The 19,989-nt window shown below is 47.8% G+C and overlaps 2 pseudogenes; both read left to right on the top strand.

Annotated features, from left to right (window-relative positions):
• The first annotated feature begins 10,746 nt into the window (after positions 1-10,746).
• LOC149851859 (olfactory receptor 14A16-like) lies at positions 10,747-11,748 on the top strand (annotated as a pseudogene).
• Positions 11,749-18,775: 7,027 nt separating this feature from the next.
• LOC149851858 (olfactory receptor 14C36-like) lies at positions 18,776-19,702 on the top strand (annotated as a pseudogene).
• Positions 19,703-19,989: the final 287 nt, after the last annotated feature.

Below are 19,989 nucleotides of genomic sequence, written 5' to 3'. Positions count from 1 at the left end.
CTGGGAGGAGGCGGTTGCGTGGAGCCGGCCGGGTCAAGCCCCCGCCCAGGCCCCTACTTGGCCCAGCCCCCAGGGAGCCATGCGACCGGAGCCGCACGAATAGACTGCGTAAATAGGTGCTCGAATTAGCGTGGAGTTTGTGCAGGAGAGGGCGTGGGAGGGCACGAGACCCTGCCTGCGAACCCCCAAGAGTAGTCAGCCCCAGCCGTAGCCAGCCTACCAGAGGCATGACACGGATGGGCATGCACCTCACCACGAGGGTCCCCTCAGGCTCTGCGGCCCCCCCATTGGGCACCTCAGAGACGGCCACCCAGATGGAGCCCATGGTTCCGGGCTCCACGCAGACGGAGCCCCTGGCTCTCAGGCATGGAGGCTGCTTGTCCCTTTTTCAGGCTCTGGGGCCCGGGAGCATGGCCACCTCCCCTTTTAGGGTCTGCTCCCTACTGGGGTCTCTGGCGAGCCAACTGGAGGAGCTCCAGGCCACAGTCCAGAGACTGCGTGCCATCGGGGACTGTAAGCAGGAGATAGACTCCTACTGCCAGGCCCTTCTCCCCCGGGAGCCACAGGGTAGAGCACCGTCTCCCTCCAGGACTAAGGAGGACTCTGGGACCTCCTGTTCTGCCCAGTCAGGGGCATGGACCAAGGTGCTCAAGGGCCCTAAGGCCCACCACACCAAGGCCCCTCCCTCGCCGGAGCTTAGCAACAGGTTTGCACCTCTTGCAGCCCCAGCAGAGCCTGCTCAGTTGCCAGCTCCTGCAGGCAACCCAGGCTCAACCACAGCTACTGCCCCCCGCTCTCCCCAAGACAAAACGAAAGGTGTTTGTTGTGGAAGATTCCATCCTGCAGGGGACTGAGGGGGCAATCTGCTGCCCCGACCCCTTAGCCAGGGAAGTCTGCTGCTTCCGGGGGCCCGCATCCGAGATATTGCGGAGAGGATCCCAGAGCTCCTCCGGCCCACAGACCACTAACCCATGCCCCTTATTCACGTGGGCACCAATGACACAGCTCAGAGCACCCCCAGCCAGGTCATGAGGCGCTACAGGGATTTGGGAGCGGTTCTTAGGGGTCTGGGAGCTCAGGTGGTGTTCTCATTGATCCTCCCAGTCTCAGGCTATGGGCTGAGGAAGGAGAGGAGGATCCACGCTAGGAACCAAAGACTACAGTGCTGGTGTCACTGGGAAGGCTTCAGCTTCCATGACCACAGTCCACTCTTTGGTGAGAGAGGCAGTGAGCTGCTGGGAAGGGATGGCCTCTACCTCTCTCCACTGGGGAGGAGGCTCTTCTCAGCCAGGCTGGCTGACCTGCTCCATCAGGCTTTAAACTAAGCCTGATGGGGGATGGGGGGACTACCGCCAATGCTGGCCCACTGAGCAACCTTTGCAAAGCCAGCAGGACCAAGGCACTTAAGGGAGCCCACCCCACCCCAGCCCTGGAATGAACTGTAGGCAAGGCACAGGCCCCCAGCAGGACACTTGCATGCCTATACACAAATGCCAGGAGCTTGGGGAATAAATACATATAAACATGATGTCATAGGGATAACGGAGACCTGGTGGACTCCACCCATGACTAGGCTATACATTGTATAAATGGCTATACATTGTACAGGAGAGATCAAGTGGACAAAAGGGGCGGGGGTGTAGCTCTCTATGTCAAGGAAGAGCCATGTGTCCTGCAAGCCAACATTGGCATCCACGGTGGATGAGCTTGAGACCCTCTGGCTTAAAATCTGTGGGGAAAGAGACACAGGGGACACTATGGTTGGAGTCTACTACAGACCCCATACTCCAGGATCAAGACCTTGACCAAGAGTTTCCCAGGGAACTGGCTGAGGCTGCATGCTCCCTGGCGTGGTTGTCATGACAGATTTCAACTATCCGGACATCTTGTGGGAAGAGCACTCAGCCAAATCTGAGTGGTCGCAAACCTTTCTCTTGTGCGTGGATGAGCTCTATCTGATGCAGGAAGTCTACAGGCCAATGAGAGGTAAAGCACTGCTCGACCTGGTGCTGGTAACCAAGGATAACCTAATCAGTGACCTAATGATTGAAGGGAAGCTGGGTGATAGTGACCATGAGCTGATCACCTTCACCATCCGCCGTAAAGTTGGCAAGTCAGTCAGTAATATGGAAAACTAAAATTCAGAAAAGCTGACTTCAGACAAGGTAAGGAAGCTTGTCCGTGAGGTCCTAAAAGGGCCACAACCCAAAGGTAAGGGGAGTCCAAGACGAGTGGATGCTCCTCCAGGGAGCACTCCTGGATGCACAAGAAAAGTCTATCCCGTCTCAGAGAAGAGACAGCAAAAGGGCACAGCAGCCCCCTTGGCTCTCCATGGAACTAGCAGACATCCAGCATCTTAAAAGAAAGACCTACAAAGGATGGAGGACTGGAACCACCTCCAAGGAGGAATATTCTGCACTTGTCCGGTCCTGCAGGGAGAGAATCAGGAAAGCCAAGGCTGCAATGGAACTCCAGCTAGCTACAAGTATCAAGGACAATAAAAATTCCTTTTTTAGGTATGTGGGGAGCTGGAGGAAAAGCAAGGGCAACATTGGCCCCTGCTAAAACAGATGAGATAACTGACAAGCAATGCCCATGAAAAAGCAAACTTTCTAAATGGGTATTTGCGTCAGTTTTTCAGCAGTCCCATGGGATTCCCCTGCCCATAATGGGACAGGAAGGCCTGGGTGAGGGAGATTCCTTACCCTCCATCAAAGCTGACCTCATGAAGGAACACCTTGAGAAGCTGTATACCTTCAAGTCAGCTGGCCCTGACAATTTACACCCCAGGGTACTCAAGGAGCTGGCAAGCATTATTGCTCAGCCCCTGGCACAGATCTTTGAGAACTCCTGGCACTCTGGTGAAGTGCCTGAGGACTGAAAGGAGTCCAATGTGGTGCCGATCTTCAAGAAAGGGAGGAAAGTGGATCCGGCATACTACAGGTGTATCAGCCTGACCTCTATCTCGGGGAAGGTCTTAGAAAAGATTATCAAACAGGCCATCCTTAACAGATTGGCTGCTGGCAACATCCTGAGGGATAGCCAGCATGGGTATGCTGCGGGTAGGTCTTGCTTGACCAATCTCATTTCCTTTTATGACCAGGTGACCTATCACCTGGACAAGCGGGAATCGATTGATGTAATATATCTTGACTTCAAAAAGCCTTCAATCTGGTATCCCATGATCACCTCTTGGCAAAACTGGCCAATTGTGGCCTTGGGTGCACCATGATCCGCTGGCTGGGAAATTGGTTCCGTGGTGGGACCCAGAGGGTGGTGGTTGACAGAAGTCAATGGTCATGGTGTACTGTGACCAGCGGGGTCCCACAAAGCTGTGTCCTAGGGCCTATACTATTTAACATCTTCATTAATGATGTAGACATTGGTGTCAGAAGCAGACTGGCCAAGTTCACTGATGACACCAAACTCTGGGGTAAAGCATCCACACCTGAAGACAGGAAGGTGAACCAGGCAGAACTTGACAGGCTCAGGAAATGGGTGGATGAGAACCTGATGGTGTTTAACACTGAAAAATGCAAGGTTCTCCACCTTGGGAGGAAAAGCCTGCAGCATGCTTATAGGCTCAGCAGTGCTACTGCTGGCTAGCACTATGGATGAAAGGGACTTGGGGGTCATGACTGACAACACGATGAACATGAGCCTTCAATGTGATGCTGTGGCTAGTTAAGTGAGCAAAACGCTGGCTTGCATCCACAGATGCTTCTTGAGCAAATACCAGGATGTCATTCTCCCATTGTACTCTGCCTCGGTGAGGCCGCAGCTGGAGTACTGCATCCATTTTTGGGCTCCACAATTCAAAAAGGATGTGGAGAAGCTTGATAGAGTCCAGAGAAGAGCCACACGCATGATCAGAGGTCAGGAAAACAGACCTTATGATGAGAGGCTGAGAGCCATGGGGCTCTTCAGAGTGGAACAACGCAGGCTCAGGAGTGGTCTGGTGGCCACCTACAAGTTTATGAGGGGTGCTCACCAGGATCTGGGGCAATGTTTGTTCACCAGAGTGCCCAAAGGGATGACAAGGTCGAACAGTCACAAACTCCTCCATGATCATTTCAGGCTGGACATAAGGAAGAACTTCTTTACTGTCCAAGACCCGACGGTTTGGAATAGACTGCCACTGGAGGTGGTTCAAGCACCTATTCGAACACCTTCAAGAGACTTTTGGATGTTTATCTTGCTGGGATGTGAACCTCGCTGACTTCCTGCCCCTGGGGCAGGGGGTTGGAATGGATGATCCTCCAGGGTCCCTTCCACCCCTAGCATCTATGAAATCTATGAAACTTATGTAATATCTTTCCTAAATGTGAGTATAAACTTTACTGACTTTTTAGAAGTCTATCTCAATCTGGCCCCCAGAAGCTATGTATCCTGCTCCAGAAGCAGTTAACAACAGATAAAAGGTGAACAAAGTAAAGAATCAAAACTTTAAAATATATGAACCCAGGAAGGCTTATTTCTGATTCTGTGCTTCAGAGGTAAGCTGGGCTAGCTCGTAACACCCATTGGAGACTAGGAGGTCTAGCTCCTACTGCTTGTTAACCATGCTCCTGGCATTAGTGTACAGGCACCTGAGTCTTCCAATTGAGACCCTGGAATTTTTTGTCACACCATAGGCGACTAGTGCTGCCGTAGTTGGGGGGGCACATGCCCCTCCTGTGATCAGTCCCGCCAAATGGGGGAGTGTTCTCCTGTGGCCAATCCTGCTGACTGGAGGGGGTTCCCCCATGTGGATGATCCCATGACAGCCAATCACTGAGGCCAATATCTTCAGCTGTTTCCAGGCTGCAGCTGCAGCCAGTTCTGGGAGTGCAGCAGTGATCAGCCAGCACTTGCAGGGGTGGGGCATCAGCGCTCTCACCTGTTCCCCTGCCCATCACCTAAGCGGCAAGCACAGCCAGTCAGGGGGTGCACCGGTGCTTTCAGGGAGTGCATGTGCACCTCCTACGCATCGCCACTGTGTCACACTGAGGGAGAACCATTCCCTCAGATCGTGCAAGAGTGGCTTACCTAGTGTCCCCAAGTCAGTCCCAGAAGCCCTAAGAAGAGAAATGTGAATAAATCACCTTGCTATAGCATCAATTCTTCCACACCAGTGAAGTTCACTGTTATCTACAGAGAGAAACTGGCTCTGCTTCTGCCAGTTCAGTCGTGGAGTGAAGAGAAAGCTCCTAAAATATATTGACTTCTGAAAATTTGGTAGTGGCAGGGAAAAGAGAAATTAGATAAATCACTAGGGGGGAAATTAGCAAACAATGCTGGCACTGGAGGATCTGATCACAAGCTGAGAAAAACTTTCCATTGCAAGAAGATTGCTATTGCAAGTAACTGTGTTTGGTTGGTGACAAGGGGGATGTGTGTGGTATTTCAGAACTGAAAAAAGACACACAACTGGAAATCTATCAACATTTTAATAGCAACATATTAAAAAACTATTCAGCTTGTCAAAGGACAAAAAAGAAAGAAAAGATAACAGCTCCCTTTAGAAAATCTGAACTTGCTCCCAAGAACCTACATCTTTCAGGGTCTTTGGAATTGGAGATTTTCAATCAAAAGCTCATGGAGACTGCAGATTTAAACCAAATAATCCCCCTACACATATATTTTATTTTTAGTTCTTCTACATAAACTTATGTATTGTAATGCATAATGAAAAACATGTCTTTAAGAGAAGACATTGTTTATAAGAAATATGCTTGCAGGCTTAAATTCTAAGCCCTGTGGCAGAGATCATAAAGTTCTTGTACCCAAATGACAAAGATCAATGACACAATGTGGAGATGAGAGAAGGATGGCACTGGCCTATCATGGCATACAGATGACTGTCCAGATGGGGATGGGGACCATATAGATCGGCTAATGACCATATGGCAGGCACTACTCCGATTCATTTCAGACAAGGTGACACTTAGGATGCTGTCTACATTTATGCTGTATATACCAGGCAAGAGGAAAGGGAGGTGCTAGCATTTTATTGACGTGCGTCTTATTGTAGTCACAAGTGCTGTGGTCAATGTGCCAGTTCTTGCTGTGGCCTTGATGTCGTGCTAAGCTTCTTTCTTTTCCTGTTGTTGCTATTAAAAATCAAATAGAAATGCCACACTCTGGTCTGTCAATTTGATGAAGGGAGATGGTTTCATAGTGAGATCTGAAATGAGGAGACAGCATGAAGCAATCAAAAGGCAAACCCTCTGAGATATTGCATAACCAATATTCATAATGATAAACATTGTCTTCTTCTGAAATATTATCTCTTAGGTGGTTCAGTTTTCTATATATATGCCCACAGTAAAGGACTTCTATGGGATTGCTTTATACTCAAAAAAACATATTCCCAGGAATAATACTTTCATAGTTGGTTGAGTCAGAAGGGACTTGAGCAGATGATCAAGTCCGACCCCTGCTACTGGCAGGAAAGGATGGTGGGGTCAAACGACCCCGGCTAGGTGGTTATCCAGCCTCCTTTTGAAGACCCCAAGGTAGGAGCCAGAATCACTTCCCTTGGAAGTTGGTTCCAGATCCTAGCCACCCTGACTGTGAATTAGTACCTCCTGATATCTAGCCTGCATCTACTCTCCATCAACTTTTGACTGTTTTCCTTCATTACTCCCAGGTAGGGGCAACAGGGACTAGGGGCAACAGCCTGACTCTCCCATTACTGTGCTGGTCCCCTTTGGTCAGTTTATAGACAACCACCAGATCCCCACTCAACCTTCTCTTGTGAAGGCTGAACAGGTTCAGGTCCCGTAGGCTCCTCTCATAGGGGCTGGCTTGCTGCCCCCGATCATGCCTGTGGCCCTCCCCTGGACCCTCCCCATGTTGTCCACATCCCTCCTGAAGTGCGGCACCCAGAACTGGATGCAGTGTTCCAGCTGCGGCCTGGCCAGTGTCACACAGAGGGGGAGGATCACCTCCTTGGACCTGCTCGTGATCCATCTATGGATGCATGACAAGGTGCGGTTGGCCTTCCTGACTGTATCCTCGCATTGTCGGCCCATGTTCATCTTGGCATCAATAGTGACTCCAAGATCCTTTTCTGCCTCTGTGCTGACAAGAAGGGAGTTCCCCAGCCTGTAGCTCAGCTGCTGGTTCTTCCTCCCCAGGTGCAACACTTTGCACTTGTCAGTGTTGAAACCCATCCTGTTCTCATTGGCCCACCCCTGTAGCCTGTCCAGATCTAGTTGTAGCTTTTCCCTCTCCTCTAGTGTGCCCACTTCTCCCCACATCTTAGTGACAATTTTAGAGGACTTAAAGATAGACAGTACTGAGAGTTTGCTCATGAGCTTTTTCTGACATGAGATTCCCTCCTGTTATATTTGTAACTCTGATCATGACCACGATTCTTGTCCTTCCTTCACAGGCCCTGCACAATGCGCTGAATAGGGAAATGTCCAACCAAACCACAGTGACTGAGTTCCTACTCCTGGGCTTTTCTGATATTCAGGATCTCCAGATCTTACGCTTTGTTATCTGTCTAGCAGCATACTTGGCAGCCCTGGTGAGGAATCTCCTCATCATCACAATTTTAACTCTTAACTACAAACTTCATTCCCCTTTGTTCTTTTTCTTGATTAATTTGTCCATCATGGACCTTGGCTCCATCTCAGTTACCATGCCCAGGGGTGATCAGTAGCGGGTGTACGCAGGTACATGTGCACCCCCGAGCATGGTGGTGTACCTCCCACAAAAAGGTTCTGCTGACAGTGTCAGTTGGTGCCTGCAAGCAATCATTGCTCACCACCCCACCACCGACACCACCGGCAATCTGTGTGGGCAGTCCGCAGTTGCTGCTGGTTGCTGCCACCACTGCCAGCAGTGCTTGTGGGTGGTTGCCAACTCCATGTTGGTGTTGTCAATCCTCCGCTGCCCCCCACTTTAGGGAGCAGCACCAGCAGCATCTGCGGGAGCTCCATGCTTACCACTGCTGCTCTCTTGCTACCACCACCATGCTCCCACCACCACCAGCTCAGCTGTGCCCTGCCAGTTGCTGGGGGCCCATGGAGTTCATGATACTCAGATTTCCAAAGAGCTTATCAACTATCTAAGAAGCGTAAGACCTAACTCCCACTCCACCTGTGGCTAGTGCCCTGCTGCCTCTCCCCCAATCTTACTTCTGGCGACTGGCTTGTGGAAATGGTGGAATCTGTTCATTCAACTTTTTCAAGAACCAATAAATAAAGCATCTGTCTTAAAAGCATGAAATCTGTCAGGATGGGATCATTGCTTCTGGCCAGAGACAGGAAATAAACAGCATAAATCTTGTCCACTGAAGTGGGAGTACAGTCTGATCCAGAGACTATTGCCACATGCTCCATCTGTGGCAGCCTAATGTCCATGGAGTCATGATCCCTTGATGCTGTAGCCTGGCATGGCATGAGCCTGCACGGGGATGTCTGCTCATGTGGCACCTGTGCCAGGCTACCTCTGTGTGCTAGATTGGGGGTTTGTCGGGATTGGGCCCATTGACCACACTACACACAGGATCCAGTGTGCACAGTCAGCTACACATCTGCCCCACTGGATAGTTTTTACTGTGCAGTCATATAGTATTTGCTTTAGCAAGAATTAAATGAATGCGCAGTACCTGCCAGGACTGCAGTCCTGAAGGTGCAGGGGTCATTTCAAACTCTACTGTACACTATCAATGAAGTAATGCTCAGGAGCTCATTGCTACTGCACAGTAGCAGCAACATCATGGTTAGTGCCTGCCAACACTACATTGCCACAGGGATGAACAACGTCACCGTAGCTCATCGCTACAGTGACCTAGCATCTCGTATAGACACACCTAGCCTGCTGCAAACACCACATGCCATGAACGATGCGTGCCCTGGAAGGTGGGGGGGCACAGAGACCACCCACAGGCGATGGTTGTAGCAGCGAACAGGGAGCTCCCTCAGGCAGCCATGGTAATGTCGGTGGTGGGGGCGGGGGGAGAGGCAAGCACTGATGGGCAGTCAGCGACCATCCTCAGATGCCACCAGCCACGTTGGCAGTGGCCAGCAGTGATCATCCACAAATGCTGTCGGCAGTGTTGGTGGTGTGGCACTGGAAAGTGGCAACTGCCCACAGGTGCTGGCAGTGCTTCTTTCAGGGGGTGCACCCCCAATCTCAGGGGGTGCACATGCACCCACATACACCCCCTACGCATTGCCAATGCCACATGCAAAATGCACCCCCAATGACTGCTGTGGGCACCATGTGCCGCAGGCTGGCCCCTCACATCTTATGCTGTGCACGGTGCTGGGGCCGGGTTGTGTTGCGTGTGGTGTGCAGGGCTAGAGCTGTACACATGGTGCAAGCACAGATGTAGCCAGTCCACAAAGCACGTTGCATGCAGTGCCTCCACGAGACCACCCCTGTGGGCTTGACCTGGCAGATGGGGTCCATCTGTGTTTGACACCGCTGGGTTCAAGGGAAGCTGATGGTGGAAGAAATGAGGGGGAGCTGGGACCTGGGATGTATACAAGTCAGGGGAAAGTGGTCTGAGGGGCTGTCATATTCATGACACTAGGTTCAGAACCAGGACCCTGCTAATGATTGCTGAGCTAATATTTTGTCAATGCCTTGCAATGGAGCTTGTTTGTCTGAGTTATGGAATATATTCATTATATTTAGAATTATTTTTTTTTGCACCTTACAACCTGACTTTTATTCTCATGTTATGTTCTCATGCAAAACTACATAGGAACTAACCTAATTGCAAGTTGGTGCCTCCCTGCATGCTAAGGTGCCCAGTCTGGCTCAACTGGGACAACAGAGCCAGATAGAGAAGCTCAGGGCCTTCTCAGAGATCCCATGACTTGTGTTGGGAGGGAGATTAAACTAGAGCACAGCTCTGCTGTTCTGCTAATATCTGTACAGCTCAGACTGTTTACATCTGGGCTTTTCCTTCTGAGCTGTGCAGGACTCCAGGGAATGAGTCCCATGAGCCTTTGGAAGAAAACAACTGAAAAATTGCCATCTTGCTTCGGTACTTTAATACAAGGCAGGGTTGAGGTCAGCTGCACACTCAGAAACCTGGTTGGATTTACTGCAGTCATTCAGTGACAGAGGGAGCAGAGAAAGACCTCTGAGTTATCTGTGCTTCTGGGGACCTAGACTAGTGGTTGGTGCAGGGGAGATCTGAGAGATCAACTGGACAAGAGCAAAGGATCTCAGCAGTGGAAGCCTGAATATGACACAAGAGATAAGAAAGCTTCCACAGAAACAATTTCAGTAAGTTTTCTGCATCAGTGAAGTCTCCAGGCTTAGTAAGATGCAGAGGAAGATTTAAAAACATTCAAGTTGGAAAACCTGGCTACACAAATCATACTGCATTTTATGTATAATAGATTCAAAGCTACAAGAGCAAATGAAGAACATTTCAGTGTTCTTGCTATTAATTCAGATAAAGTTATACAGCTTATTGGGAGTGGGGTGGAGGGTGGGGTGGGAATGGGACCTCTAAGGAAATCAAATTTTCTATATTATCTTTAATTTCACATATTAACTTTTATTTTCTTTTATAATTTATTAAAATCAATTTATGTAAGGTCTTGTGAGGGAAAAGTAATTTATTAAAATCAATTTATCCATAAGGAAAAAATGGAACTATCTACATTCCTACCATGAAATTTGGAGACATTATTGATGGGAATATGAAAGCCACTGAGTTTGTTACTCTCCTCCTTACCACTGCCCTTGTTCTATTATAGCCAGGACTTGCACGGTGCCCTGGGAAGGAAGATGTCCAACTGGACGGCTGTAACCAAGTTCCTCCTCCTGGGCTTCTCTGACACTCGGGAGCTGCAGATCTTACACTTTGTCATCTTTCTCGCAGCATACCTGGCAGCTCTGGTGGGGAACCTCCTTGTTATCACTGTTGTAACTACGGACCACCACCTCCACAGCCCCATGTACTTCTTTTTGGTAAATTTGTCCATCCTTGACCTTGGCTCTATCTCCATCATTGTCCCTAAGTCCATGGCCAATTCTCTCTTAAACACCAGGACAATTTCCTATGCTGGATGTGTGTCCCAGGTCTTTCTCTTCTTCCTCTTTTGGTTCAGCTGATATTGCCTTTCTTACCATCATGGCATATGACCGGTACATTGCCATCTGCAAGCCACTGCATTATGGGATAATTATGAACAGGAGAGCTTGCATCTGGATGGCTGCCTGTGCTTGGGCTGCTGGTGCCATCGACTCTGCACTGCACACTGGGAACACCTTTAGTCTACCCTTCTGCCACTCAAATACCATCAACCAGTTCTTCTGTGAAGTGCCCCAGCTGCTCAAGCTCTCCTGCTCTGACACATACCGCAGAGAGCTGGCAGCTCTTGTCTTCAGTATGTTTTTAGTTCTAGGCTGTTTTGTTTTCATTGTTGTGTCGTATGTTCAGATCTTCACCGCAGTGTGGAGAATCCCCTCGGAGCAGGGCCGGCAGAAAGCCTTCTCCACCTGCATTCCTCACCTGATCTGTGGTCTCCCTGTTTCTTTCCACTGGTGGCATTGCCTACACAAAGCCCATCTCTGACTCCCCGTCCCCTCTGGATCTCCTGGCAGCTGTTCTGTATTGTGTGGTGCCTCCATTGATGAATCCAGTCATCTACAGCATGAGGAACAGGGAGATCCAAGCTGCCCTGAGGAGAACTGCTCCACAGGCTGATCTGCTCCAAGAATAATATGTCCATGTTTGGACATTTCATGACTTTGCTTTACTTTCATTTTTTTATGATTAACTCATGAAATTATTGTTTTCATAATGTGGTGTGCAACCTATTACAAAAAATGAAGGTGGAGGGTTAATGCTGTAGCTTTGTAAGGACAATGACACTTGACTTGATCATTTTGTATTAACACTGTTGAACTGGAAAGTAATGTTTCAGGCATCAAATTTACCATCTGCACCACCTAAAATAAATGCCATCAATTGGTAGATGATGAATGGAAGACTTTTGTTTACCAGTTGATGTAATCAATTATTTGGATATCCAGATTCTGTGAAGTTGGGATGAACTGCAGATACTTTAGAAGATAGGAACAGAATTCAGATGGATCTGGATAGACTGGTAAGCTGGGCTAGAAACAACAAGACAAGGTTCAAGGAAAGAAACACAGTTGGTGTACCTAGGGGAGAATAATCAGAAGTACAGATACAAATTGGGTTATAAATGGCTGGGGGGTATGATTGTTAAAAAGGAACTGTGGGGTCTGGTGATCACAGACTCGATATGAATGAGAAAGTTGATGTACCTACAGAAACTGTAATGCAGTTTTGGACTGCAACAACAGGAGTGTTAGATGTAAAACGTGGGAGGTAATAGTGCCACTCAACATGGTGCTAGATAAGCTTCACCTAGACAACTGTGTGAAAGTATGGGTTTCATATTTTAAGAAGGAATATGAAGAAGTTAGTAAAGTTCAAAGATAGGTAACAAAAATGATAAATGGTGTGGTTAGCCTTCCTGACCATGTCCTCACGTTGGCAGCCCATGTTCAGTTTAGAATCGCTAATGACTCCAAGATCTTTTCTGCCACTGTGCTTTCAAGAAGGGAGTTCCGCAGCCTGTAGATAGGCTGCTGGATCTTTTTGCCCAAGTGTCATACCCTGCACTTGTCAGTATTGAATTCCATCCTATTCTCATCCACCTACCTCTGTAACCTGTCCAGGTCCAGTTGTATCCTGTCCCTACATTCTAGCATGCCCAACTCACTGCAAATCTTGGTGTCATCAGTGAATTTGAGCAGAGGGCTTTTCACCCCATTGTCCAAGTTGCTAGTAAAGAAATTGACACAGTGCGGGCCTGAAGACTGAGGCCTCGGGGACCCACTGCCCACATCCCTCCAGGTTGAATATGACCCATCCACCACCACTCTCTGCCTGCGGCCTCTCAGCCAATTTGCTACCCATCTGACTGTGTAGGCATCAGTGCCACAGTCACCTACCTTTTTAATGAGAATGGGGAGGGAGACAGTGTCAAAGGCCTTCCTGAAGTCCAGAAAGACTACATCCATTGCGACACCTGCGTGCAATGCTTTTGTGACCTGATTATAGAAGGCATTCAGGTTGGTCTGACAGGACCTCCCATAATGAACCCATGCTAATGAACCCATGCTGGTTGGCCCTGTCTGCAAGGTTTCAGGGCAAGGATGAGAACTGTTGAGCATCCTCCCCCCTGCTGGTCCCTCCGAGATGTGCTCCTGGAAAATTTTTTTCCAAAAATATTTTTTCTCCCAAGTGCTCCTACATCTTTCTTTTCCCTCCAGGCTCTGACTGCAAGGTTTCAGGGCAAGGATGAGAACTACAGAAATTAGGCAGCTTCAGTCAGTTTGATGCCCACAGTAGACCATGAAACAAGCCTCTTTTGCACCACAAGAAAGAGGATCCCCAAGGAGAACATCCATGTAGATTTGCTTATGGAGACATTTTTATTTCTGATGCAGACAGGGGCTATATAAGTTAAGACTGCCCAGGAGGATCCAGAGGGGATCTCTACCAGGGGTTGTTTTTCCAAATGGCAAAAGGAATGATTCAAGGCTGAGGAAGGCATACCATTGAAGAACAGATTCTCATTGATCTGTAAGTTAGGGCACATCATTTTCCACCAAAGCCTTGAGGTCCAGTGTTCAGAGGGTTAGCACATTCAAAAGAGCTCCAGCATTGTTGGATGCCTAAATACATTTGGCTGGTTTGGAAACAGCCATCTCATTAACTCCAAGCCTTGATACTGGGTTTTGATCATAGTAAGGGAGGGTTACCAGATCACCAGGAAAAAAAATTCAGGGGCATAGATATCTGTTCACCATTGCTTAAACAAGTTGAGGTTTTGTTTTTTTTAAAAAACAAACAAACCTAAAGGAAGTTAGGTGCTTACTTTAAATGAGATTTAAGGTCTCAAACTCACTTGCCTGTTTCAAAATATTCATAGGATCCTAGGACTGGAAGGGAGAGTATTGCTTCCTCCAATGATATGTTTGGTCCTAATACAACAATGCTGTTCTCCAGGTACATCTATTCATGAAATTATCACAGTCGAATGAACTCCAGCACAGTTCTTGCTGGAGTATTTGTTCCTGGGTGCAGAATTAGAGTAGATGGCATTAGATTAGCAATGTGCTCCCAGTCATCCTAGGCAGTGGGGGGCCACAGAGGACAGGGGGTGGGGTGGGAGACCTGTCCATGGCTCCAGTGTGGAGATCAGGATCTCAGTCCAGCTCATGGTTCTGGCTTGGGGCAATGCCTTGTGCCCAAGAATGTGGGGAGTGGGGGGGTGTTAAGCACTGCCGGGATCAAGGAGAGGGGAGGCAGGAGGGGGAAGCAGCACCAGGCCTTTCCTGTAGGCTTTATTAAAGATGCCATCAGCATGCCTAGGTGGGAAATGAAGATCACATTTAATGAAGATGATTGAAGGCCAGACCCACGGAGGGTGGGTCGGGGAGGGATCATGCTCTTGTCCTGCTCAATGAGGTCCCCCAACAGGCTGGTGGGTCTGAGCCTGGTTCCTCCTCTCCCCACTGCAGCACTGGTCAATTTAAAGGGGGTATACATACACAGGGTGCAGCCCCCAGCTATTCCCAGCCCGGTTCAAGGGAAGGCTAATTTCAGTATCCCCCTGCAGCAGGGACGTGTGAGCTTCTGCTGCTTTCAGATCTGCTCAGAAGACAAGGGCTTTGCCCCAGCTCAGAACCCTCTAATTATGTTTTCTGGCATGCAGTACAAGGTGTATACATTGTCCAGCTTCTTACCCCCTTGCATCTTCTCCCTGCAGTCCCAGTGCTGCTTAGTCCCCACTAACAGGCACAGGGCATCACAAGGCCTGGGATCCCAAGATCCGTGCAGCTGGGAGCTGTCCCCTACTTCAGGACAGTTCCCCCCTGTCTCCAAAACTCAGGCCTGACCTTGTGCCCCCTGCCAGCCCAGGGCTGGCACCAGGGAAGCCTGGAGCTCCCCTTGGCTGCTGCAGGGTAGGAACAGTCCTGCACTCAACTGCTCCCCCTGGGAGCATATTTGTTCCTGACTCAGGTGCACATGTATACACATACCCAGGTGCAGTTTAGCGGGCTGATAGTTTTTACCATGCAACCATATTTTGTCATATTGTGCTGAGATACTACCGCACAGTACTGTAACAGCTGCACAGCTTCCTGAGCTGCAAGCTCAGTGGGCATGCCAAGTTTGGTTCCCTTTGCAGAAAAGCCAGAAAATGCTTGCACTGGGTCCTATGGCTTTTCCAAGCAGGAAAATACACTCTGCACCATGCATGCTTTTTACTGGCCCATTTGCAATGTAATCAGAGCCCCCACTGCAAGCTGAGGGCTCTGATTGATTGTGCTTGCACGTTAAAGTATCCATAATGTGGGAAAGGAGGAGAAGAGGATCCAATTCCAGCTTTGAGAGGGAGGGGAAGAGGCACAGCCCCCACTCCCTCACTGGAACGGGAACTGAGACTTGCTCTGGAAGCTGACATCAGGACAAGGAAGAGCCTATATAGCACCATCAGAAGCTAATCTCCTCACCAGGCAGTGGAGCTGTGCAGCTTCTGGACACAGGTGTTCCCCAGGAGAAGAGGGAAAGGGAATGGCCAGCCTCAGGTGATAGGCTGTTTGGGAGCTGCCAGGTCAGAACCCTGCAGGCATGGGTGACTGGTGCCACCTTAGTCAGGGGGGCACGTGCCCCCCCAGTGACCAGTCTGTGACTGCAGGGGGTGGAGGTCCCCTCACGGCCAGTCTCACCAATTGAGGGGGAGGCCCACACTGCCAATCATGTCAACTGGGAAGCAGCCACGGCACTCCTGGAAATGGTCGCAGTGCTCCTGGAAGTGGCCACGTCACTGAAGAAGTGGTTCAGAGCCTCAGAAACAACAGAAGCTGGGCCACACCATCTAGCGGCAGATCCTAGCAATAACTGTGTTGCTATTTATTACAATGAGAGGGGAGGTTTAATTCTAAAAGGAAACTGTTTTTTGGAGGAGGGGTTTAATCAAAATGATATGACCAGGTGAGTGTAATCAGTGCAGGAGTCTGGTGTAAGGGAACAAGCACCTGCGTCAGAATTATTCACTTACAGTTACATTGCCAAATTGTATTCAAATGATTGGTTTTATTATTCTCTATTGATAATTATATATGTATATATGCCTTCTTTTTGATTAATCTGTCTCTCTTCCTGTATATAGTTATATATGTAATAAAGAAAGACATCTGTTCATTGGGTTTGGAGTAAATGCTTGGGTGGTGAGGGTGAGGGCCACACCCCAGTCAGCAGATCTGCCTGAGGGAGATCCCAGGGCTACTGGCACATTAAGGATCTCAAATCTGGCATATCACCTGGCCTCATGCACCGGCGAAGTTTACTGTAGGTTTAGGCTACTGCACAGTAGCATCACATAAAAAGTGTTTGCTGGTGCTACTGTGTAGTAACTCTGGTTACTGCGCATTAATTTAATACATAACTTATACACGTACTAAGTAGATATGCAGCAACCACTGTGCAGTAGTGTCTTGTGTAGACGCACCCACTGGGCACCTTTTTTAATGCACAGTAACCTTGAGGTTAACTGACACTTAAAAAAAAAAAGCCCTGCACTCACTGGCAGCTGCAGCAGCAGTCATAGCCTCTGGGGGCTCATGGAAGAGCCCCCACACAGAGCGGGGTACTGGGGGGCAATGGGAATAGAATCACTGTCCCCAGAACCGGACAAATCTGAATCCGAAGTGAATACTTGCCACTTCACACAGGCTTATCACAGCTGATACATATTCTGGGCCAGAAGTAGGAAACAATAGATAAAAGATGATCAAACTAAAGAATCAAAACAAAACTTTTTTTGCTTTAAAAGACATGAATCCAGGAAGGCTTGTTTCTCATTCTGTGCTTCAGAGGTAAGCTGGGCTCTAAGGAACAGATCCCAGGAGCCCTAAGAAGAGAGATGTGGATAAATCACCTTCCTGCAGCATCAGTCCTTCCAAACCAGTGAAGTTCACTGTCTTCTGCAGAGAGAAACTGGTTTAGATCTACTTCTGTCAGGTCAGTCTTGGAGTGGGGAGAGAGCTCCTACTAAGATATTTTGACTTGTGAAGATTTGGTAGTGGCAGGGAAAAGGGAAATTGGATAGATCAGTAGAGGGAAAATAAGCAAAGCCTCCTGGCACTGGAGGATGAGATCAGAAGCTGAGAAAAACTTCACATTGCTGTAAGTTTATTATTAAATTAACTGTGGTTGGTTGGTAAGAAGAGGGATGTGTGCAGAAATTAGATAGATCAGTAGAGGGAGAATAAGCAAAGCATCTGGAGGATCTATTGTAAGCTGAGAAAAACTTCACAAAGTATGTTGCAGTAAGTTTTTAATAGCAATTAAATTCAGTTGGTTGGCAAGAAGGACGGTGTGTGGGGTATTGAAAAACCTGAAAATGACATTCAGCTGGAAAGCTCTCAGCATTTTAATAGCAAGGTATTCAAAATTCCACTTAGCTGGTCAAAGGAAAAAGAAAAGAAAGAAAAGAAAACAGCTCCCTTTACAAATCTGAACTTGCTACCAAGAACCCACACATTTCAGTGCTTCAGCAACTTGAGATTTTTCAATCAAAAGCTCCTGGAGGCTGCACATTTACACCAGTTATCCCTCCACCCCCATATTGATAGTTCTTCTTCATAAATTGATGGTTCTGAAAAAAATACATGTATTGTGAACAAATATATGTTTAGCAAAAGACATTTTTATAAGAAACATCTTTCTAGGCTTAAATTTTAAGCCCCATGGCAGAGATTCAGTATTGCTCAGCAACACCAGAATTACAATCCCACCTCATTCATTGCATCCAGATTTTGTTGTTTTCCAGAAAAAATGCCTGGAGGAGGGAGAAATCAGTAAGCCCCACAGTTGATCCCCCTGGAAATGTTTTTACATATTCGAGTGCCTCTCAAATTAGGGTTGGGGGACCCAAAAAAGTGTGATGAGAAAAGGCATAGTGAGACGCATCCCTTGCCCAAAAGAGCTTCAAGTTCTTGTACCCAAATGACAAAGGTCAATGACACAATGTGGACATAACAGAAGGATGGTATTGGCCTATCCTGGCATAGAGATGACTGTCCAGATGGGGATGGGGACTATATAAATTGGAAAATAACCATGGCAGGCACTAGATTCATTTCAGACAAGGTGACACTTAGGATGCTGTCTATGCTTATGCTGTATATAGCAGGGAAGAGAGAAGCGGGGTGTGCTAGCAGTTTATTGACCAGCATCTTATTGTAGTCACAAGTGCTGTGTTCAATGTGCCTCACCTTGATGTTTGCTGAGCTTCTTGCTTTTCCTTTTGTTGCTATTTAAAATCAAATACAAAATGCCACGCTCTGGTCTGCCAACTTGATGAAGGAGATGGTTTCATAGTGAGATCTGAAATGAGGAAATGAGAGCATGAAATAATTAAAAGGCAAACCCTCTGAGATATTGCATAACCAATATTCATAATATAAACATTATTTTGTCATGAAATATTATATTTTGGGTGGTTTGGTTATATATATATACACACACACACCACAGTTAACGGATAAGGACTTTTGTGGAATTTCTTTATACTCAAAAAACCATATTCCCAGCAAGAATACTTTCCACTGACAGTTTTCCAGCACTTCAAGATAGACAGTACTGACAGTTAGTTCATGAGCAGTATCTGATATGAGATTCCCTCCTGTTAAGTTTGTAACTCTGATCCTGGCAACTATCCTTGTCCTTCCTTCACAGGCCTTGCACAATGCACTGAAGAGGGAAATGTCCAACCAAACCAGTGTGACTGAGTTCCTGCTCCTGGGCTTTTCTGATGTTCAGGGAGCTCCAGATCTTACACTTTCTTATCTTTCTAGCAGCGTACTTGGCAGCCCTGATGGGGAATCTCCTCATCATCACAATTGTAACTCTTAACTATGAACTTCATTCTCCCATGTTCTTTTTCTTGATTAATTTGTCCATTGTGGACCTTGGCTCCATCTCAGTGACCGTGCCCAAATCCATGTCTAATTCCCTATTGAACACCAGGTCAATCTCCTACTCTGGATGTGTTGCCCAAGTTTTTGTCTCAGTTCTGGTTCTTGGGAGCAAATTTATCCCTTCTCACTGGTTATGGCATATGACCGATACATTGCCATCTGCAAGCCACTGCATTATGAGATAATAATGAACAGGAGAGCTTGCATCCAGATGGCTGCCAGTGCTTGGGCTGCTGGTGTCATGTACTCTGCACTGCACACTGGGAACACCTTTAGTCTACCCTTCTGCCACTCAAATATCATCAACCAGTTCTTCTGTGAAATACCCCAGCTGCTCAAGCTCTCCTGCTCTGACACATACCGCAGAGAGCTGGCAGCAATTGCCTTCAGTGTGTTTTTAGTTCTAGGCTGTTTTGTTTTCATCGTTGTGTCGTATGTTCAGATCTTCACCGCAGTGTGGAGAATCCCCTCTGAGCAGGGCCATCAGAAAGCCTTCTCCACCTGCATTCCTCACCTGATCTGTGGTCTCCCTGTTTCTTTCCACTGCCGGCATTGCCTACATGAAGCCCATCTCTGACTCCCCGTCCCCTCTGGATCTCCTGGCAGCTGTTCTGTATTGTGTGGTGCCTCCATTGATGAATCCGGTCATCTACAGCATGAGGAACAGGGAGATCCAAGCTTCTTTTTGAGGAAAGTACTGCAAAAGTTTTGAGGAAAATACTCCAGAAATAATAGGTTCATCATTCTTTCTTATAGAAATGAAGGTGGTGGTCTAAATTTTGTAGCACTGTAAGGACAATGATACTTTACGCAAATCGTTTTGCATTGACGCTGTTGAAGTTCAAAGGTATTATTTCATGCATCGTTTCATGTTTCTGTGTCCCACCTAAAATGAATCCCACCAATTGCAAGGTTGAAAGTGGGATGAACTGCAAACACTTTATAGGATAAGAATAGATATGGATAGATTGGGAAGATGAGCTAAAAACAACAGGGTGA

The sequence above is a fragment of the Crocodylus siamensis genome, unplaced genomic scaffold (assembly GCF_052110815.1).
Source record: "Crocodylus siamensis isolate JL-2025a unplaced genomic scaffold, ASM5211081v1 HiC_scaffold_123, whole genome shotgun sequence".
Lineage (NCBI taxonomy): Eukaryota > Metazoa > Chordata > Crocodylia > Crocodylidae > Crocodylus > Crocodylus siamensis.
The sequence above is the reverse complement of the archived record's forward strand: the minus strand, read 5'-3'. Positions and strand labels throughout refer to the sequence as shown.